Source organism: Scophthalmus maximus, chromosome 14 (assembly GCF_022379125.1).
Source record: "Scophthalmus maximus strain ysfricsl-2021 chromosome 14, ASM2237912v1, whole genome shotgun sequence".
Classification (NCBI taxonomy): domain Eukaryota; kingdom Metazoa; phylum Chordata; class Actinopteri; order Pleuronectiformes; family Scophthalmidae; genus Scophthalmus; species Scophthalmus maximus.
In genome coordinates this window covers 16,268,106-16,275,000 of record NC_061528.1, presented here as the reverse complement: position 1 = coordinate 16,275,000, position 6,895 = coordinate 16,268,106, and positions in this window count along the sequence as shown.

The following is a 6,895-nucleotide window of genomic DNA, read 5'->3' as shown; positions in this document are numbered from 1 at the left end:
TTCGTGCCCTCGCCCCATATTGCGGCACCTTTCGGCAAAAAGCTGGACGAAAAGTTGTGGCTAAGACGTTGTATAAGCACAATTAGCATCATACAATGTAATGGTGGCATTAGGCAATCTGATGAGAGGTCATGAAGGGCAACGTGCGTGGGCGAAGTGATGGGGTGTGGGGGGGGGGGGCATTTCTCTTATTTGGGCCTTGGACACGTAAAAGAGGCCTCGGATGATGAGCGAGTCATTACTGTACAAAGACACAGCATCTCAGCAGTAAATCCGTTACCTATCAGCGACCCGTGCCAAGAGCTTTCCCAGTTGATCTCCCCCTTGTTCATTATTTTCTTTTCCTTTTTTTTTTTTTTTTAGTTGAAGCAAAGAAACCACGTAGCAAGTCACCGGGACTTGTTTGCTCAGCCACTCTTGTGTTTTTACAGTCTATTTCTAGGATGTACAATTAAAGATTGGTGTTTAGTTAATCCCCTCGTATTTTAAGGTCAGTGACCAACGTGATGCATCACGTTGTGTGTGCGTGGTTTCTTTATTTATTTTTGAAATGATTTGAATAAAGCACAGTCGGTGGGTCTCTCAGAGTGGACATATTTTGTTTCAAAAAACAAAGCGATAATGTTGCAATGTCTAACGCGCTTGCGAACACACACACACACACACACACACACACACATACACACACGCGCACACACACACACACACACACACACGCACACACACGCACGCACACGCACACACACACACACACACACACACACACACACACACACACACACACACACACACACACACACACACGCATGGATCCAGAGCTGCAGACTATGTCCATCTATGGTGGGGAGAGTGCACCAGCGTCTCCTCAACGTGATACAAAGGGGTGAATCATCGTTTTCTGCCCCCCCCCCAGACACATACCCCAACCACTGGATACAACAAAGACGAAACATCACATCGTCTGACAAAGAGAAAGAGAAAACCCTTGTACAGTCTTGTTGTCAAACTAACAGGGACAAACCCCATATGAATCCCATATGGTCTAGAACCTTGAAACACCATTAATTCCTCCAGTTTTAGAGGAGAGCGACATGGCGGACGAGACGGGATGCATGATCCGGCTCAACGCTGGCAACAACCAGTCTGACAGTGATCAAATACGACGGTTACACAAACTGTTGCTGGTCTCGCTCTCCTCTCTCCCCCACTTCTCTCCTCTCACCCCAACCGGTCGCGGCATGTTCCCACCCACAACTGAGCCTGGTTTCTTTTTCTGTTGAAAAGCGCAGCTCATTGCGGGCTCTCGAACTCACTACGTAAAGTGTCCTGAGGCCACGTGTGTCGCGATTCAAGGCTGTGCAAACGAAATCGACCTGAATCGAATCGGTTTCAGACACGAGTGGTTTTAGAAAGGGAATCAGTGGCTGTGAGCTTCTGGCCGGAACCGCTGTGAGCTGCGTCAGTGGCAGACGTGACGCGGGAGGTTGTTTGTCGTTTTCGTTGCATTGCCTTTGTTAATTCGTGGGGCACGTCGACATTTCTGTAGAAAATGCTTACTGTAAGTCAAACTACGCAGATAGACTGCAAGACCCTAATGGGTGGACGCACAGGAAACACACGAGGAAATGAATCAGTTTTTGTTGCTCAAGAAGGGACTTTTTTTTGGAGCCACAAAATGGAAAACAAATGACAACCCCCCCCCCCCCCCACCCCCCCTCAACCACTTACTTTAAATTGGCTTGTTATTTGAAATATTGCTTACTTGACTTTAACTGCATGGTTACAACATACTGTACTGGATTTTAGGGAACCACTGGTGTGCAGTTCAAGTCACATCCAGTGAGGGAAAGTGTTAAAACTGGTTAATGTTCACCGGTTAGCATTTTTTTTTGGCCCAGTATAACATGGTTAAGCGAACTAAAACTGTCCATCGCTGGACTTTTAAGACTCAACAAAAATATATATGAGGGCCTTAGAATCTATTAAAGTAATCTGACACATGAGCAGTTTGGGATGTAAACAGCGTCCCTTTTGTTTTTCAAGTTTCCTACATGTTTGCTGCACTGGCTCAAATGTACTATTTGCAGCTGCACTTGACCGTCACATGTATGATGTGGCATTCGTCCCCCTCTCATTTACCCGTCTCTCAGCAGCATGTATCATCGGGCGGATTAATAAAGGGCTTCGCGAGAGCGGGCCGCCCACACCGAGTGAAAACAGTCACTCTTCTGTTCTGACAGCCGCGCAGATATTTCAGGGCGGGTCACTGCACGGCATCAAAAGGAAAGGCCGTGATTTAGCCTGTCCTGGTTCAGTGGACAGGTAGCAGAGGAACAGGGGCTCCTCTAATAATGCAGCCCGCCCAAAGACATGAAAGGAAGTAAAAAGCTTCTCTTGATCTACCTCACATACACGTGCACATTACTTTCACGGTGTGGTTGATTTCAAATCCCCCCCTCCCCAACAAAGACCTGCAGGAATTCAAACAAGTAAGATCTGTTCAATCGCCATGACAACCTGTTATGATATTTATCACAATATTTAGTCCAATTATCGATCTATTCATCACTTCCATCCCACGTCAACCCACTTTCTTTGTGGTGTTGTACTAGTTCTCTTTTTCACTCATTCATTTGTAAAAACAAAAACTTGAAATTGCTCGACGTACTATGATTTTTTTAAATAAGGTGAACAAAGAATATTCAATGGCTTTGTAAACTACTGTACTGTATTTGCTTTAAGTAACTTAGTTTAAAAACTTTAAAACACAATTTAAGGTGGCAAAAGACAAAGTTGCACGTTTTGACCAGAGTGGAGGCCAGGAAGGTTAAATCCGGGGTCTACAGAGCACTTCTGCAGGGGTTCGAGTCCACGGGCTATAAGCCAACATGACCTATTAAAAGGTGAGTGCAGATATCCTGGCAGTACACAGTGCAGGCTGCTGTGGCTCAGGAGGTGGCGCGTGTCGGCCACTAACCAAAAAGTTGGTGGTTCAATCCCCGGCTCTTTCGGCCTCAATGCTGAATCGTCCTGGGGCAAGAGACTGAACCCTAAATAACCCGACAGCTGTGTGTGAGCGATGTGTGAAACGTGCTGTGTATAGAAGCTCTGTATGAATGTGTGCATGAACGGGTGAATGTGACTTTAAGTGTTTTGAATGTCAATAAGACTAGAAAAGTGTTGTATAATACATATTATATATTATATTCTAATATTATAAATATAATTGTGGTGAGTCAACTGGTTGAATCTTCCAGGCCCCTGTGAGCAGTGACACTAGAATTCTTAGAATTTAGAACTCAAAATATATATATTTTTTATAAATATAAAAGATTAATGATCACGACAAAAGAGAATTAGTCGGTTCAACCACAGGTGATTTTCTTCAACCTTTTCATTTATGCAGAGAACTTTTTATGGCATAGTCAACTAACATTTTTTTACAGCCATTTTAAATATATATATAAATACCGTACATGTGCACATCAAGACGAGATTATATATGATATTAAATAGATTCATAGAGAGTCAAACGCATGTGTTAATACACGTTACACACATTACCTCTATCCTCCCATCATTCCCTCATTCACTGGTGCCACTGTAATAACCGTCCAGCTGATGTATTTCCAATACTACTGGAGTGTCCAGTATACTGCTGTAGAGCCTTCTGGAAGCATGCGTGCGTGCGTGTGTGTGTGTGTGTGTGTGTGTGTTTGTGCGCGCGCACATGTCCATGTGTATGCAATTCCCTGTCTGTTTCCATTCACTGGTTTCCACTCAGACCAAACTGACTCATGCAGGTTATGATGTAACACTCAAAATTCAGAAAGCAGTAGAAGGAAAACAAAGCTGGAATTCCACTTTAAACTTCTTTCACAGATGAACCTAATGCATCACATAAACTAAAGCGATGAAACAGTGCCATAATAGCAGACGATGCGAAACTGGTAAGTAAACTGGTGTCTCCAACTTCAACATGATTAAAGAATCCGTTTACTCATATACAGTATATATAATTACCCAGTTACCTCTAGTGGTACTCCTCCATGCAGACAGTTTAGATTTGTGTCAGAGGCCCTGAACAGCCGTCTCGAGTGGTCCGATCAGGAGCGGACAGCACAATGCACTTCACATCATTCATTAGAATGCAGCTCAGCAATGTGTCTTTCCTGCTCTACTTCCAAATAACCACGCAACATTTTTGTTCGCAAAAACACTAAATGCTTTTTTGTGTGTGTGTTTGTGTGTGTGTGTGCGCGCGCGCAAGAATGGGTTTAATCCATACACTGCACAAGTCTACAACAGACCTATTTCATAGCCAGTCAAATCTGAATCCATCAACATGTACAAGTCATTGTCGATTGTGCGGCACCCCCGATGTGTCTCGGGTGTGTTCACGTCTGTACTTGGAACTGTTCACATACCAGGTCGGAACAGGGCCAGTAATTCGGGGGTTGTTTTTAACCTGTGTACAGTGTCCTTGTTAAACTACGAAAAAGTGTATTGTTATCAATATTATTATTCCCCCAAATATATAACGAGATTAAATAAATTTGATTTGTGGCACTCACAATTTGGGAGAAAAACCAACTCAGCATCTCCCGATAATCCACAGAGCTGTCAGATGTTTTTATAGGGACTACTACTAGTACTATTACTACTACTACTACTACTACTACTACTACTTTCTGTAAAGGAGAGAAGTTCCAGAACTGTGGGACTGTGCAATCTAGATATAGACGTAGTATATCTACAGATAATATTTTGGTTAATCTCAAATGGCTGCCACATTGTCAAACTGTCAAACTTGCATGAAATAATCTGTGTTCACTCTCCTCACTCTACACCAGAACTGTGCAATATCATTCATTCATTCCCTCCAGCTACTTTCATAAAGTGTTCAACAAGGGTGAAGGTGCTTCTATGACAAACAAAAACATGTGCACACACACACACAGACACACACACACACACACACACACACACACACACACACACAGGCACACACACACACACAGGCACGCATGCACGCACACACACAATGAAAAAGGAAAATGATGATAGAATAAGATGCTGCCGAAAGAAGTGGAACCAGAAGGTTTCTTTTATTCAGATGTGGCTCCTCACCAGCTCTGTTCTGTTCTGACATCTTCGAACTGTTACAGCTCTGTTTTCCCTCGTGGACGCGGGATGGAAAAAAATGTGATGCGAGAAAGGAAGATATTCCTCAACACTTGGTCCCACATCTCGGGGTATTGCAGCAATACACAATGTAGTAATCATACTTGACTCTGTGGCAGACAATAAAAGCATACAGTACGTGCAAATACACACGCACGCACACACACAAACGCACACACACACACGCACGCACACAGAGCCGTTCCCAAACATCTCCATCTTTAGTTATACAGTAGATACCTCTAATTAGAACAAGACCGTGTGTGTGACTCAGACGTTTCGGGGGAAGTCATCATTTCCCAGCTCTCCCGACTTTCCATGCCCTCTGTGTTTAGCGCCTGTTATTCTAGGATATTATAATGACTCAACCAAACGCATTAGGGCCTGATGCGGTTGCTTCCTTTTCATTCTTCTTCTTACGGTCTCTGTCTCTCTCTCTCATTCTCTTTGTTTTTCTCTTCTTTTCCCATTCACCCGCTCCGTCTGCCCCCCCCCCCCCCCTCTCTTCTTCTCGAAGCTTTCTATTCTGCGACCAAATGATGACTCTGGAATTCCTCACCAGTGTTATGGGGTAACCATGGTAACCCAAATCTGAATCTCCCTTGGTAACGGACATAAGTGTATATGTTTATATACTAGTCTTGACCGGACAATAGTGGCATCTGCGAGGTCCCTACATCTTACTGACATGTTTCACAAATGCATAGATCAAGCCTAATTGTAAGTCATTTTACACTGAGGAAAACGCCATTATTCTCTTGCCTCTTCTTATTTCCTTATTTATTGCAAGAGTCTTCAGAAACATCGCACAGATGCAAATGAGGACGTTGAAGGTTTCCAGGTCAGACCGGGGACAGCGGGGTCAGACGGCCCATTGTCTGGCCTCATGCATCTTTTAAGTTGTCCAAAGACTTTGTCCATTCAACCACCAAATACATGGTAACAATTTCCCATCTGCCAAGTTGTTGCCTAAACAAGCCCGGCCTTGGAGATTACCACAACAAACAAAGGCAGGAAAAGTAAATTACCGACATCTAGTCGACACTTTCACTGTGAACCAACACCGAAGGTTGATTCGTGTTCCCAGACCGCTGCCCAAATTTCAGACACGGGCCCCGACTTATGAAAACAAGTACCTCAGCCATATATAGTGATGGCCCATCGGAGAGGCCTTTTAACTCCTTTTCAGCCTGTGCACATAAATTAACAAAGTGTTTTTCCAGAGTCTGGGTCTGAACTATTACCAGGGCATGGTTAAGATTAGCCCCAATTTTTCTGTGTATTTAAGGAACAGCATGCACAGCATATGATCCCGCTCTAATGACATTGTGTCCCCAGGTGAAAATGTCATCAAACTGGTGTCGTCCTGAGTTTCACAGTAACTTTTCTCCGTAAACATTAGCATCGCACTCAAGCAGAAGCACAATAAAGATCGTAACATCTAAAGACTGACATCTATATTCTATTCATGCAATGTACGATCGTGAATTAGTCATACAAATAGGCATTGGGTATATTGCAGGGTATATTGCAGGTTGAAATAGAAATTGATTCATACTTTGCCGGACTTAATACTGTCATGCATGAATATCCAAACAAATTTAAATATCCATTATTAAATGCTTTTTCATATTGACCTTTTATGTTTATGTTATGTTTAACCTACATTTCACATTGTTGCTATGTTAACAATCAAAACCCCTTCTGGAAA